The sequence below is a fragment of the Indicator indicator genome, chromosome 18 (genome assembly GCF_027791375.1).
Source record: "Indicator indicator isolate 239-I01 chromosome 18, UM_Iind_1.1, whole genome shotgun sequence".
Taxonomy (NCBI): Eukaryota; Metazoa; Chordata; class Aves; order Piciformes; family Indicatoridae; genus Indicator; species Indicator indicator.
Genome location: NC_072027.1, coordinates 5,449,461 through 5,467,054, shown reverse-complemented (window position 1 = coordinate 5,467,054; position 17,594 = coordinate 5,449,461).

Sequence of the window (17,594 nt, the reverse complement as noted above, 5' to 3'; positions counted from 1 at the left end):
GTCAAAGAAGAAAAGAGGCAAGAAAAGAATTTTATACCTGTCACTCCCTGTATAAAAACTTCAGACAGTCAGAGCAGACACTCTGCTACATACCAAGAAAAGACAAGGAAATGAAAGGGAAAGGAGGGAAGAGAAAGCAAAGAGAGATTGTTAGTCTTCTATAAAATACAAGATGATTAAATACTGTCAGGCTTTAATCCCTGCTGACAAGCCGAGCTGCATGAGAGATATGGGTTGATTAATTACAAGGAAAAAAGGCTGTGACACAGGCATATGAGGCAGAAACACCAAAAGGAGGGAATTGTTAATTATTTATTTTTTTAAAAAATGAAAGATATTTGCTAATGAAAACAGAGCCACTCGTTTGGATCTAAAACTTTCAGCCCTAATGCAATCTCCCTGCTCTTACCAGGAGGAAAAAAAAAAAAAAAGATCTCATGGTTGAATTTACTGAATTTAGTTTTCGTAACAGAAATGAGTTTAGGCTCTCTGTGACCCATTCTGGCAAATACACCAGGTTTTATCACTGCTGGCAGCAAAGGCCAACCCTGGAAAGGTTGGTTCAACCTAGTGCAGTGGCAAGCAGAGTGATGGCAAAAAGGACTCATGTGGGATATCCCTAAGAGCAGGGAGATGAAGGATTTCTCAGTTTTGAGAAGACAAGGTGTCAAGAGACATGCAGTTCAGTATCAGCAGGGAACAATCATTTGCAATTGTTTTCTATCATCTTTCACCTGACTAGTCAGTATTCAGAGCTTGGCTGGGTTATTTCCTGTACACTAAGACAATTTGATCACAGCATTGTGTTTGTTTGGTGTAGCCTCTCCCTCTCAAAATGTGAAGTGTAGCATTACTGTTCTCTACAAATAGGGGGAAAAAAAAGTATTCTGAAACTTGTTGCTTTCCTTGCAATCCTAAGCTATGCCCTTTGGCCACAGCTCTACCAAAACCAGTCTCCTGAGGGCCTGATCACAGGGCTATTCTCTGAGCCATCATGCTGTCCAAGACATGATTTCTATTTCACACAGACAAACCCTGATGAAACTCAATTTCTTGTTCCAACATCCACAATTGATCTGGCATTTGAAAAGCTGTTTCTGTTGTTTTAGTAGTTGCTAAATAAATGGGGATTTAATTCCAGGCTGCCTAGAAAGTAGTCAGCCTAGATCTACTATGGCACCGCTGAGGTGAGCTTTTGGCTTGTGGCTTTAGACAGGTAAGAGTAAAACAAAATAAAAAAGAAACAACCAAAATAAAAAGGAAAGAACATCTTTGTTCAATGATACACTCCCCTGAGATCCTAGAAAGGAGAACAGATGATTTGAAATAATTCATGTTAAAGCTGAAAAGATGTACAAAACATTCTCCCATCGTTTGGGGTGAAGGAAGCTTGACTGAAACAGCATCTGCTACCAGCCCAACTTGTATGCCCCAGCAAATTTTCCCAAATTGAAGCTAAAACCATCAAGCAATTTTGGCTGCTGAGAGATGTGTTGTAATTGTAATCCTGATAAAATATCAGGAAGGAACACCTCCTAAAGCAAGAGACTGAACCACCACTGCATTACAGGGAAGTGTTCTCTTTCTCAGGGAAGTTGTGAAGTTGCCAGCCCTGGAGGTGTTCAGTAAAAATATAGACATGGAACTTTGGGACATGGTTTAGTGGGCATGGTAGTGTTGGGCTGGCAGACAGACTTGATAACCTTGGAGATCTTTTCCAACCCTAATGATTCTATGATTCTATACAGCAGGCAAAAGAAAACAAAAGAAAACAAAACAAAGAAAAAAACCCAACAAATTAAATAAGATTTTGAAATCTGAAAAGGAAGACACAGTTGTTCATGTTCTCACTGCTGATTCTCAAAGAGGGGAACTGGCCCTTGCTGCAGACATGACCACCCCACAGAATCACAGAATCAACAAGGTTGGAAAAGACCTCAAGGATCATCAAAGTCCAACCTGTCACCCAAGACCTCATGACTACTAAACCATGGCACCAAGTGCCATGTCCAATCCCACCTTGAACACCTCCAGGGATGTGACTCAACCACCTCCCTGGGCAGAACATTCCAACAGCTAACAACTCTCTCCGTGAAGAACTTTCACGTTCTTGAGCACATGCTTCAGTGTGATCTCTGTGTGGACTCTCATGACTTCTCTTTAGACCCCAGTGAAGGTGTGTTGCTGTTTGAAATGCTGAAAAAGACAACATCTTGGCTTAGCACTGTCATCCCAGGGATTTCAACACATTCCAACTCCTTCCAAGGCAGTGGGATCAGAAGATCACTCCCCCCTACATTTAGGGACTCTCTGGCAGCACCTGTATGAGGTGCCCTACTCCACTGAAGATTTATATTCATTTTTAAATTTTGGAGGTTTTTAGCAAGATCCTTGCTTCAACCTAAATTAGCCAGCAATAATGACCACAACATCTGGAGGTGGAGAGCTCAGAACACATTACAAATCCAGGCTTTCCTTAATCACAATTTCAGCTTTCCTCACTAAACCACTCAACCTTTTCACATACCAATTCCAACCCCAAGAAATAAGAGAAGATGGAAAAGCAAAGAAAGAAGATACAAGAGAGTGGACAGAGATTGGAAAACAGAGACAATCCATTACAGCCTCATAATTTCAGGCTGCAAAATTTCAGTCTGCATGCACCACTGATTCAATTACTGTATACAGCTTTACCCTTCAGCAGAACGAGAATTACAGAAAAACCACATTTTTAAAGGTTAGTGAGAGAATTTTTCACTGACAGTGACCTGCATCAATGGGAGCAGACAATGTAAGGTAGGAATTGTATTTGCCTCACTCCTCCAAAACAGATATTAAACATGTTTCGGGCTGTGAATGAAATATGTCTGGTGATCTTAATCTACTCCCCACAGAGAGCAAAGCCAAAGAACAAGCTCACTTAATTACCAAGGTCTGCACAAAATACTGAACCTGGCATTATGAAGCAGGATTTCCTGGACAGAGAAGATGCTCCTAGGCAGATAGAAGCACAGGAACCATAGCTACAGGCTTACAGAAGGGGCAAGTTTAATGCTCCTAGCATCAGGAACTCCACTCCTCATCTCACAAGGTTGTGCCATCACTCTCTGAACCATTTCTCCTACTACTCCTTCACTTATTTTGACAAACTGTATATTTACTGTCAGGTTATGTAAGCTATGTGGGGTACACCCAGTGCTGGATACCACAGGAGACTTTACACCAAAACTGCAGCTCCTCAGTGTTTTCACAAGTGTAATTTACAGCATTTCCCTAAGGTAGTTCTAATGTTCACAAGAGCAAAAAGCCAAAAAGGGTTCTTTTGATGAGAAATAAGTGGGGTTACTGATTAAATTTTTAGTTACCTAAGCAATAGTGTGTTGTGAGCACTTGTTAGGCAAGGTAGAAACATATTCAAAATATTACTGTTTTTGTTTTTCCTCTTAAAATAGTGTATTTCTCCAACATGTCCTATTTACCAAAGCTGTAACCACAGGTACACAGAAGTTCATCTATGGTTTAGACTCTTGAAAACCACCTGATAAATAGTTCTCTTTGAAACCCAGGAAGAGCATGGCTGCACCTTGCTAGAAAAGTGCTCTCCAAAGGAATCAGCAACACCATCTATGGTAAATCAGAGGCCATGTAGCTTCCCTGAGTCTGGAGAAGGGCTGAGCTCATAGGACACCAATGAAGTTGAGAGAAGATGGAATTATTATAACTATTTACTAACCAGCAATGCTAAGACAAAATACAGTAAAAATCAGTGAAAGCATTAATAACTATATTATTCTAAACTTAGTTTTCTCAACCCAGCATAGAGTTCTCCAGAGGAATTTTCTTGATTTTTTTTTTCTCTCTCTTTTCTTTTTTTTTTTTCCCAACCACTTAAATTATAGCCTTCCAAAAAACTCTGGGCAAATGACAGCTTATTCTTTGAGAAGACTGCTGTACAATTGGACTGGTGAAACAGCAAGGTCATTTCCATGGAATATATTCCTCTTTCCCATCCTAATTACAGATGGATTAGTTAGTGTCACTAGAGTGATAATAATTTGCCCAAGCAGCAGGTTTTTAAATAAAAAAGGTAACTGCCTTCAGAAGCTTCTCTTCCACACATGATTTATACATACTGTGTCTGTTTACTTTCCATGCATGTGTGGCTATTGTGTCCCTCAAGAGCCAAGATAACACGATAACAAGGATCCTACCAAGCACATACACACTTTCATCTTTTCTCACTTGCAAGCCTTTCCATTTGCAGGATTGTCATCACCCTGATGTACATCTGCCAGCCGTCACCCTGCTGCATCTTACCCTTGCAGCAGTCCCATCCTCTCCCCCTGTACATGCACCTGCATGACACATGTGCAGGGTTGTTAGTTCATGCCAGCAGTGACTAATTCCCTCTCCACCCTCAGAAAAGCTAAAATACCCTCCTTCCACCTTCCAGATGCTATACAGGTGGGCTGGTTGGTTGAGGACCATGTGCTCTCTTGTTCCATGTCTGACCCCACGCAAAACCCTCTCCTAAGAGGAGCTTGGGACTAACCCTCCATAGGCAACAGATTCTCCCCAGGGTGACACCATGCAACACATTTCAATCACTTTGGGGTATTTTTCTCCTTCCCTCTTTGGCTGTCTTAATCTTACCATGGCTTCCAAAGGGCTATGAGATTTTTTCATTTTTAGCAATTCATTTGCACAAACATAACCACCTAGTGCTACACAGCCTTCTGCCTTGGCATCACTGCCTTGGCATCACTGTGCAGTTTGTAGCTTTCTGATCATTTTTCTCTCTTCGAAAAGAAAGTATTTGGGGGAAAGGGAGGACTTGTTTTCAAACTAAACCAGTCTATCCAAATCTTTGTCATCTTCAGTCTCCCACAGCACCAGGGAAAGAGCCGTGCTTGGGCCCATGTTCAGCAGGCTCCAGAAACAGGCTGAGTACAAGTCCTGGTGAGGAAATATCCTTGGTCTCTCTGTCCATAGAATCATTAGGGTTGGAAAAGACCTCTAAGATCATCAAGTCCAACCTTCTACCCAACATCTCCATGACCACTAGACCATGTCCCAAAGTGCCACATCTACACATTTTTTGAACACCTCCAGGGATGGTGACTCTACCACACCCTGGGCAGCCTGTTCCAATGCCTCACCATCCCCTCATCTCCATCAGCTCTGGACCAGGCTATGAGGCCAATGCCCTGCAACACCATCAACTCCAACCCTGCCCTGAATTTACTCTGGACAGCCATTAATTATCTCCTATATGCTAGGCAACAACATCATCCAGAAAACATTTTATCAAATGCATCAAATCCTTTTGAAGCTTTTCAAAAGTTCTGAAGTGTTGTTTCTCTTTCACATCCATTCTGGCCATTGTAAAAGTCTCTTTTTAACACTTGCAGGAGTGTAAAATGACAACTGGAACCTAAAATGAAACCGTTTTCCCTCCTGAGCAATGAAAAAAAGGCTCAAGTGTAACAATTCTGCTCAGCCCAGCATAGCTCACTGAGCCTTAAAACTATGTTGGTGCCACGGTTGGGGCTACACAGGAGTTCAAATGGCCACCATGCCACAACTTGGGGGGGTCTGCATATGTAGTTCATGTGTCTCCTTGGGAGATTAGGTCAATGAGAGATTCATAGTAATCCACAAAGAGAAATCAGCAGTCTACTGTTCCAGAATCAAAGCACTCAGAGCAGACAATATGAAAAGGTCAGCATCACCCCTCCCATTTTACAGAGGCACAAGAGGAGGCAGCAATGGCCCTGGCGACACCTTTCCTGCAGTGAGAGGGAGGATTACCTCCTGGGAACACAGAGCCCCTATTCCAGCTGCAACTATTAAATAATACTCTTACATACGTAGGCAGCAAGTACAAACCATTGGCAGGAGCCCCAGCACGGTAATGAGCAAGTGTGACAGGAAACCTGAATAATCGCTTATCTCCCGATAGAGACGCAACAGGGGCCCAATTCAGAGCAATACTCCAAGTTTGGTAAACATACCAGAGACTGTTTGGAGGAAAGAAAAAAAAAAAAAAAACAAACAAAACAAAAGAACAAAAAACCCTTCTGAAGTTTTTGCATGTTCATTTTTCCAAAGGGGCAATGTGACAGCTCTGCTGGAGATAATCGAGAAACCCAGGGGGCAATTAGGTTTTAATGCTGTGACAGTGTGGAAGGATATCAACCTCCTCGTTATAGCCACAAGTTTCTTGGCAAAATGTTCCATAATAAGGCACATGGGATATCATCATTTCTTTGCAGAATATTTTCATGGGGTTTTGTTGTTGTTGTTGGTTGTTGAAACCATGCAAAGAACTACTTGCAGGTTTTGCAGATGTCAATCAAAGCTACAGCATCCCCTTTCACTTGAGTAAACATTATTACAGTTATCAGCTGCATTAGATAGAGGAAAGAAAGGTTTGCAGACATTCCTGCCTTATACAAACTGAAGGATAAATATGACAGCAGGCAGTGCTACAGAGGGCACTTTGATTTCTCTGGCACAGCTACACTTCATATAGGGAGGGGTTCCTCAGTATCACTTGTGTGGCCTCACATTTGGCAAAGTACTAGCCTTCCCAAAATGCCAGTTGAGGAAGAAGCCCTGGAAAGATGAAAATCCAAAGCACAGAAGTCAGGTGAATCACTCACAGACAATATGTTCCAGAAAGAGATACTCAGCCTGGGCTTTGTTTTTCAATTCAATTCCTTTCTGCTGTCTACACACTGCAATTTCCCACTCATTTACAAAAGCTTATGAGTGTATCCTCTGTGGAAAGTCAACACACAAGGTCTGCTTGGAGTACCATCTTCTGCTGATGCAAAGACTCAGGCTGTTACAGCATCAAGAATGAAATAGACTTCACTAAGCCATGGAAACCTGTAAGTTACTCCCTGAGCCTAAAAACCCATCTAATGATTAGTCAGTTTAAAAAAAAGAAAAAGTACTTTAATACATTCCTGAGCAGTTCAGCAAGGCAAAGCCCTTTCACAGTCTCCTGATGTGCTACCCATGAGAATGATACAGCTGAAGGCAGAACTGCCAACCACCCTCCTCCCATGCCCTAGTGCTCCAAGTGCAAAATGCAACTGGTCTTACCCTTCTCCTTTGCTTTTGGTAGAAGCACTCTTACACTTTTCTTTCTCTAACTACATAAAAGCTCTTGAAATCATTGATCATTTCTTGTGGTCTTGCAGAGAGAGAAAATGGAAGGAGATGCAAGTTAGTGCATCAAGCATGGGGGGCAGGGAAAAGAAAGCCATCCCTTCCCCACTCTAGCCTTCCTTCTTCCCCACACCTTCTGACTGTCTGAATTCAAAATCAGCTTTAGCAAGTCTGTGCTGTGGAATATAAAGCAGAGCAGGATCAGCATCAACTAAAGGTCTACCACACCCAGCAAAGAACCCAACACACAGCATCAAGTCAGCATGCCTCACCTGCCAGAGAAAGGAGCCCTGGTAGGAAATGATGCTCAAATGGCCATCCTACTCTCAGGTCCAGAGTCCTGGCCAGCCCTCACAGCTTCCAGCCCTCTCTCCTTTTCCCTGAAGGCAGTAGGTACCCACAGCATGACCAAATTTAAGCTTCAGCCAGTACTGGTTTACATTCAATTTGCACAGGTGTAAGCTGACTACTCAAGGCAAAGGAGAATCAGCTTTCTTCAGCAGCCAAAGGTGAAGTGATGCTCTGTTTTCAATTGCACAATCTCCTTTCTCAAAGCTCCCTGAGCCACCTGACCCTGCTGCCCTTTGCCTTCCCTCCCCATGAAGCTGATTCCCACACTACAGCCTGCACTGCCACAACACAGAAAGCACCAAATTTCCAGCAACAGAGAGAAGGGGAGCAAAATAAGGAACTCATGACAAAAGGCTAGCTGTTCACAGCCTTCCCTCCTAGTTCTGCCCTCAGACTTTGTGCCTGACATAGTTTAGTTTAATATGCAGGTCACTTAGTCATTCTTCTCACATGTACATCAGGCTCTGCTGGAAAATGTGGCCATTATCCATCAAGTCCTTCCCTTTAGTCAGCTTCCAGGGGAAGAGTAATAGATGCACTTGTGTTGTCACATCATTGTCCAAAACATCAGAGTAGAAAGCTCTGAACATTAAAAATTCCCTAAGGAAATCAGTTCTTAAAAAAATAGAATAAGGGAAAAAAAACAACCAACACAACAAAAAAAAAAAACAAAACACTAACAAAAACCCAACAGAGAGGGACAGAAAGATACAGAATATCCCTTTTTTCAGGGATGACTAATACAGAGAAGTGCCCTGACTAGCTGCATGCCACTCTGTGGTTTTTACCTGCACTGAAGTTTACACTGCCTCTGGATAAAGTAACATGTGCACACATTGCCTTTAATTTCCAGGATCCAGAATTAGAAAGAGTCTTCTCTCTGGACAACATACATTAAAAGAGCTGTATCAGTTTGAAGGGTGAATGTAATCTCTTCCCAGGGCACCTGCATTAAGATTGAAACAGCCTGCTGAGGTGATAGTATCAGGCAGTGCAAATCTTCATAGACAGTCAAGGAAAAGGGGAAAAATGGAAGAGAAAAAGACGAAATCAAAGATGACAAGAAGCAGTAGTCAAAGTTAAGAGGAAGAGGAGGTCAGGCACATAAACTAATCAAGGTGGCACAGTAGTATTTTCCTGGTGTGGTCAGTCTCTATGATCTGCTTTTAAACTGCTAAAGTTAAGGGAGAACTAAGCAAAGCTTCAATCACTTGAAGCCAAGTAAAATGTAGACATGAACAAAGATATTTCTTTGCTGAGATGCAGGGAAGAAAAGCAAGGTGGAAGAGGAAGAAAAGAATATCCTGTCCTGAAAAGCCTGAAGGTGAATTTTACTGACCTCTACTCACTGATTTCTAATAAAACTCTGAACTAGGACTACAGAGCAGTCACCAGTCCTGGCAGGCTTACGTTTTTGGTACGTATTCTTGCATTTGCAGCTGCAAGTACACAACATCAAAGCCTCAAATGAGAAAGATAAGGCATAATAAGTTTGAGAGCACTTTGCCCACTATATTTTCACCAGGTTTTTCTTTTACATAGCCCCTTGTTGCAGCACAGCAAATGCATCCAAGAAAGGGGCTTGTAAAAAACAGGAAACAAAGCCAAAGTTAGACAAGCCTGCAGGAATCTGGCTCAGAGATGAGTAACATCACCAGTTCAGTCACCACCACCAGATACAGCCCTTGCCTCTCCAAACTCAAGCACGTTCAGTATGAAAAGGGACCTTTCAACCCATGTCCCAGCAAGGTACCCCTTTGGACAGGGGAGGCTTGGCAACACTCTCAGCATTACAACCTACCTCCAGTTGCTTAATTGGGTTTGTGTATTACTGATAAGCAATTGATACAGAGGAAAAGAATGTGAAGCTGCCACCGAGTCTGCTTCTGCATACAAATATGGGCAGCTGAATGTGAATCAGCAGCAAAGGCTGCAGCCCTGCCTTTCGGATGGCATTTCCAGTATGGACGTGCTGGAAATACCTCAACATTAAGTGCTTCACTTTGTACAAATGATGCTGGAGCGACTGCTCCATGCCTTCTCAGAGATGCAACTGCAAGAGGCTGAAGGGGTCTGATGCAAACGAAGATAATGTGTTATGCAGACACTGCTCTGGATGAAGAGCTAGAGAAGGGAGAGACTTTTTAAGGGGTAACACAATAAGAAATCAAGATAAAGAGGAAGGGCACATGAAGGCAAGCAAACAGCTCTCCAAATATCCAGCCTTTAGGCACAATCTTCCTATTTTTTCCTCAGGAGCCAAAAAAAAAGAAAAACTATTAAACCCCCACCAAATTAAACTCAGCCTAATTTGTACTTAGTGCCAACTTTGTGCCTGCATCAAATTCCTCCACAACCTAAGACACAGCAGTGTAAACAGATTAATTCTCCTTATTTTATCAAATTGTCTTAACTTTCTCTCTGCAGCATTCTCTCAGGCTGGCACCACCGAGACGTGCAGGCAATGCAAATCGTTCCCCTTTTGATACGATCACCGCAGCAGTGAATTGCAGCCCAGAAATCAGCTCAGGATTGTAGCCGAGAACTCGCTGAGAGGCACTTAGCTGTGGCGCTCTGCCAGGAGGGTAAACTTCAGCTGGCAGGTCAGTGCCAGGCGGGCTGAGGTCTTGGGAAAGAAGAACAATGCATAGCATAGCATCCAGCTATCTGCGGCTGAACAGACCTCAAAGCCAACAGCCTCGGGGTCAATATATAATTAAAGAATGCCAACAGGTGTGGAAAGCAAGTGTGTGTTTATATATGCAAATACATGGCAGAGCTGTATTAAATATGAATAAGCACCTAGAAAAGCAACAGCCAGCAGGCTGGAGGATAAAAATCTATTTGCCAGACAAATACAGAGATATATAAATATCTCTGTGTGTATATATATATATATATATATATATATACACATATATATATATATACACAACACATAATATATATACACATATAATATATACACACATATATATACACATAATATATATACACATATATATACATATAATATATCTATACACATATAATATATATACACACACATATATATACATATATATACACACACATAATATATATACACATATATACATATATGTATACACATATAATATATATACACATATACACACACATATATATACACACATATACACACACATAATATATATACACATATATATACATATATGTATACACATATATATACACATATAATATATATATACACACATATAATATATATACATATATATACACATATATATATATACACATATATACACATATATATATATATACATATATGTATACACATATATATACACATATAATATATATATACACACATATAATATATATACACATATACACACACATAATATATATACACATATATATACATATAATATATATACACACATATACACACATATATACACACATATATACACACATATATATATACATATATAATATATACACATATATAATATATGCACACATAATATATGCACACATAATATATGCACACATATAATATATGCACACATATAATATATGCACACATATAATATATGCACACATATAATATATGCACACGTATATACACATATAATATATACACACGTATATACACATATAATATATACACACATATATACACATATAATATATACAACACAACAATATAAACCACCACATACAAAAAATTAAAAAAAAAAAAAAAAAAAAAAAAAAAATAAAAATCTGCATTTCCAGCATGGAACTATTTGTGGTAGAGAAGGTTATAATAATCATTTTCATAGAATGGTCCAGGCTGGAAAGGACCTCCAAAGGTCATCTAGTCTGACCTCCCCACAGTCAACAGGGACATCCTCAACTAGAACAGGTTGCCCAGGGTCTCCTCGAGCCTTACCTTGAATATCTCCGGAGAAGAAACCTCAACCAACTCCCTGGGCAACCTGTTTCAGTGCTGCACCACCCTCATAGTAAAGAACTTGTTCCTGATATCCAATCTAAACCTGCCCTTCTCCACATTGAAGCCATTGCCCCTCGTCCTGTCACTGCAGGCCTTTGTAAACAGTCTCTCTCCATCCTTAATGTAGCCCCCTTCAGGTACTGGAAGGCTGCTATTAAGTCTCCCTGGAGCCTACTCCTCTCCAGGCTGAACACCCCTAGCTCCCTCAGCCTGTCCTCATAGCAGAGCTGCTCCAGCCCCCTGATCATTTTCCTAGCCCTCCTCTGGACGCTCTCCATCAAGTCCATATCCTTCCTATATTGAGGGCTCCAGACCTGTACACAATACTCCAGGTGAGGCCTCACCAGAGTAAAGTGGCAGAATCACCTCTCTGGATCTGCTGGCAATGCATCTTTCAATGCAGCCTAGGCTGTGATTTGTCTTCTGGGCTGCAAGATCACACTGCCTGCTCATATCCAGCTTCTCATCCACCAGCACCCCCAAATCCTTTTCTACAGGGCTGCTTTCTAACACCTCATCTCCCAGTCTGGACTGAATCATATATCATTTATTTAAATAATTTTTTTCAGTTTCAAAGATTCAGCAGATGTTGGAATGCAAATAAAGACCATCTGAAATTGAAAATCATTGTTTTCCCAGTATCTTATTTTCCCATGTAAATGCCAGTGCTAACAGCTACTAGCCTTAACCCTGGGCCATAACTCCACTGAATTCAGTACTGCACAAACACAAAAATAAAAAGCTGTCTGAACCCTAAGGAATTTGCAGCTCTAACATGAAAAAGGCAGCAGATGGATATAGACAGAAATAATCAAGAAGTAGTAGTTAACAAGGCAGGAGTTAGTCTCAGCAAACCAAATCCCTGATTGCTGTGAGCCTTGTACAGGCACCACAACAAAGAGGAGTTTTGATCATCTATGCCCTGCAACACACGGAGCTCTGCACATCCTTCATCTTTGCTGGTGTGCTCCATCTGTCATCTCCACACTTGCTGGCAATCCTCTCTCCCTCAACCCACTATACTTGGGAGTTTAACACAAAACCAGTTTGGGCCAAGGACTGTCATGCATGATGCCCTCCAGCACATCATAGGGCTCAAACTGGTCATAGAGACAGATAAAACCATTTATGAACAAACTGGCTCATGAATAATAATGTTTATTAATAAATTACTCCAAAGAGTGTATCAAGAGTAGACACACAAGTAGTAAGTTGAAACCAGTACATACAGAATCCATGTAAAAAAATAGAGACATCCATCAATATTTGAGCAACAGTGCCTTCTGATGGCTTTTAGTTAGTCCACGTACCTCTTGCTCTAAATGTGAACCATGCCAAGGAGAGTAAGAAGGGCTGGCACAGAACTGTCTTGTGCAGCTGAGACACACCATCAGTAAACTCATTCACTATGCCTGGTCTCAGCTACAACATCCAGGGGCACCACACTCCACACCACAGTAACAAAAACTAGCCCAACAGCTCGTTGGACAGTTATGACAAATGAGCACCATAAAAACTTCTGAAACATCCTAAACCAGCTTTCCATAACAAAGATAACATCTGCAGGACACAGCACTCTTGTTGGCAGGTTTTATTTCAGCACATTTCCCTTAATGACCTACTTATTACTACACCTTTCAAATTAATTTTAAGTCAATATTCAATTTGTATAACCACACCTGTCTTTCATGACACAAGACCATTCCACCTGCCTTTCAGGTTCCTAAATTAAATGCTTAAAAGTCACGAGGGAAAAATAAATGACTGCTGTACAGCATCAGTACATTCCCTCCTCATGGCCAGCCAGACATGTGCTGCCCTTCCAGCCTCTACATCCACATTGTCACCAAGGGTTCAAACAACAAATACAGCCATTAGAAAATGAGCAATAAATGGTCAAAAAGGTTGCTTTTGCAGAACTGCAGAGCACCATGTACAGCCAGGTGGGACAGATGGGTAGGAGAAGTCATAGCACTGAGCTGTTCTCAGTGGCAGCAGGGACCCAACTAAATAGCTGGGTGCTGGGAAGAGTTGTTTCCTTTTCAAAAGCCTATACAGAACACTTTAAAACATACTACATGTTTTCAGTGAGGCTTCCATGGAATAAATTTTTAGAACAACTCCACCTGCATAACAAAAAGAACCAATAGCATCTTATATCTCTGCACTGGGAACATCATGAAGATATGTATCTTGGTAGCTAGGATTCAGAGCCAAAGTTCATGGAGACTTCACTCTGCAGAGTTAGGCATGTTCCATATCTATTAATTGCATTGCTTTTTCTGCAAGATACAGTGAATTGCAAGGTAAGAAGGCAGCCCTTACATGCCCAGTGAAGTGCTAGCTGTAGCTTCCAAGCACAAATGTGCAATGTGACAAATTTTGAAATGCAATTCAGATGTCAAAAGTGGAAAAGAAATATTGTGTAAATGGACCTCGCTTGCTCTCAAATCACTGTTAGCAAATCTGAATCCCTTTAAGGCTGGTAGTTTCAAATCAGGCCCATTTAACTTGCAAAGGTAGGTTTGCTTTTACTGATCACCTCTAACGCTTTATAAATGCAGCTTTAAAAAATAAGAGTAATGAGAGGCATAAACACACAGCTCAGCTGCTTAAGGCTCACTGGAAAAATATGCAATGATATTTACATCCTCCAAGTCATGCTGCTATCAGTGCCATTACTACACACAACAGAATGCAGATTACAGGTTTGCCAGTTCATACTGGAAAGAGAAAAAAAAGAGCCACACCAGACAGGAGGTGGATTAGTATTTGTATTTACTAAAAGCACAACTATTAACTTCAGAATGCAGTCATGACAGCACAAGTCCATTTGCTCCCAGTTATTATTTCTCATTTCAATGCAGGATTTTGTACCTGACTTTCCTAGTCAGAGTCCATGCTATGTCCTGAATTTTGTACTGTAACTGGTGGCATTACTCCAGTTGCTATAGAAATAAGGCAGGATTACTCTTATTGCTGTTATGGCATCACCTGGAAGGGCTTTTAATTAATCAGAGTTCTTTCTTCTACACCTTTCAGAGAAGGACCAAAGAAAAAGGCCATTTATAGTACTGATGAGGTTTTTCAATACACAAGTGCTGCCTGTTTGGAGAACTTACGACTTTAAAGGAATAAGATGACAAATAATGCCAGTAATGCACTTCTTAGGACAAAGCAAGAAAATGCCTAAAAAAAAGCACTGCAGTACTTTCCACCTGTATGGACCAGCACAGACTGGACACATCACAAGATCTCTAGACACAGTCTTACTTATAAAGCTTTTTCCTTCCCTGCTCTAGCTCTTCATAAAGGATTTCACTCAACAACCACCTCTCAAAAAAATGAAAAGCATTTTTCCATGCAAAACTAAACATGATTTCCACTTTGTTGTTTTTCATGTCATGCTAAAATAAAACCACAGTGGATTTTCAATTGATATTTGATGTATCACTCCCATTCCAACTATTAAATACTCATTCTTATGGCCCGACAGAGATTTTAAATACAATATTTACAGACATAAACACACTAAAAAAAAACACCAAACCATGGCAGTTAATGTACTAGAACAGACACAGGATTTCTGGGGTTTATTCTGCTGCAGAATTCTTGTGCAACTCAGACAAGTTCCTTAATCAACCCTTATACTCAGACTTCCTCCTCCATCTAATGAACAGGTGAGCTACATAAATGGATCACTGTCTAAGACATGCTACAGAGCTAAGCTGCCAAACAGAAAAGCCAATAATAAATAGTACAAATCCCCATCATCAACTTTAAGCAATTATCAAATGTTTATTAGCCTCCAAAGTGAAGGCAAATAAACCTGCTTATTTTAGCAGATGAAGTCAAATTACTTTGATTGAAGTCTGTAAGTGTTCAAAGATGAGCAGCTATAGCCTCATTTGCTTTTAGTTATTTCTGATGAAATGTCAGCTCCAAAGACTGAAAGATATTTCCTAGTTATTTAGGAAATGTGAAATTTGGACAGTTTTTTTTCCAGGAAACATGGCCAGCCTGACAGGTTTTAAATGAATAAAAGTGACATTATTACAATTATCATTAGAAGAAGATGTCCCTCATCAAAACGTGTCTGGATTTTAATTGACAAGGTCTGGGTTAACGCTGCAAAAATGCCAATGAAAGCAAAGCCTGTGGCTCATACTAATTGTCAGCACTGAACAACCTCAACCTCTAACCCATCACAGATTTATCACTCTCTGCACACTGTACTCAAGACAAGAAACATTTGAATTAATCATTAACAACTAGAAATTCCTCCCAGACAGAAAGCAAGCGGAGTGCAGGGCTGCCCACCCCCCTTTCCCTTGCTCCTGAGCCAAGGAGAGGTGCCTAGGAGCCTTCCTAATGAGACAGGCTTGTTTTCTTGTTGATTCACTGCCTTTGCTTTTGAGAGCATTGCAGGGCAAACTCTCAGTTGGTCCTAGAGGGAAGAGAGGGAAATTAGTCTGAGCAAACTGCAGAGCATGTCCTCTTACCTCCCTGGCCATCGACTCCAGCACAGCCAACAGGAGAGTATGGCCTTCATGGAGTATGGGATGATGATACAATGTGATCATGGTGGGCCACATGTGAACACAAATCCTAAGGCAGAAGATAAGGAGCTTCCTTATTCCCACACAATTGGTCCCCACCCCAGTGTACAGCACACTTGGTCTCCAACCCAGCAAATCCATGGTGCTTGCTCAAGGCACAGGGACTGCTACTCAGTGTGCCCAGCCCGGTCCTGCTGCCATCTTAACATGTACTCATCCCAAAAGAGTGGCACCAGTTTCTGCTATACCAGACATGCAATTCACCATCTACCATTTGGCCTGTCCTGTAAGTTAATTCACAGTAGGTCCCACCGTGGTCACAGGGTCATATCCAGCTGGAAAGCAGCCCAGTGAGCTTCCTCTGCAGTAGTGTTCATCAGTTGCAGGGCAGTGAGCCACATTTGTTAGACACCAAGAAGCAGTCAAAATCCCAGGAGAAAAGCCATCAAAGTATGGCATGAAAGCACAGGCATAGCACAGCTGTCCTTCACACTTTGGTGGCACCTCTGGGACAGCACAACAGTGCAGGAAAGGACTTACAACCTCCCTACTTCAGCCACAAACTCAGTAACACTTGGGAAGATTCCCTCAGCTGCAATACTAACCAGCACCTCTTCTCCCACCCAATTTCATAAATAAACCACAAAGAGTCAGTAAAAATCTTCTTGAATTCTCTTTATTTTCTCTATCCCAGAATGCTGGTGAAAACCTTCCAGAATATTGCTGGGCAGGAGGAGAGAACCTGAAAGCCTGCAGAACCTGACAGAGGCAGGAGGTCTGCCAGGGTAATGGCAATGCTCCTAAGCCTCACATTGCCTTTTACGGTCTTTAGTCCAAATGCTTTTGGTTCTCAGCAACTCCATCTGCACAGGTTATAGCATCATCACAACACAGCTTGAGTGCACATCAGCTTGTTGGTCCCCCAGCCCATGCTTTTATATGACAGCTGCTGCAAAACCAAAGAGTTCCTTCTCACATGGCATTAAAATGGAAAGGACAACAGCACTGGAAAGAAAGGAAGTGGGGCATCTCCAAAAAGATCAGGGGCCAGTTTCTGAGATGGGGCTAAAGCCAGTAATGTTAAAAGGCACCAACCTAGTCTGGTGAGATATAAATAGACCTACTTACTCCACCTAGCAGAGAAAAAAAATGTATGTCTTGTTTGGTTTTGTTGTTTTTGTGGTTTTGTTTGTTTTTTTTTTAATGTCTTTATTCTCAACTACCTAGCCAGGAGAAAACAAGTGATGGCATTTGCTATGGTGAAGGACTAAGATGCCACCTTGCTTAGAGGGTGCCACTGCCATCAGGGTCTCTGCTGGCCACTTTCCAGTAACTGGGAGGCAAAGATGGATGGGGGGGCATTAGCCCATCAACAGAAATGTTACTTATTTCACTTTCCCTTTTCTCCTAGAGGAGAAAAGCATCAGCTGCTCTTTTCACCCCCAGCTAGCCTTACTTTCTAGTCTTTGCTGTCTTCTATAAACAATCACGGAAAACACAAGCTGGAAAGCTCCCATTAA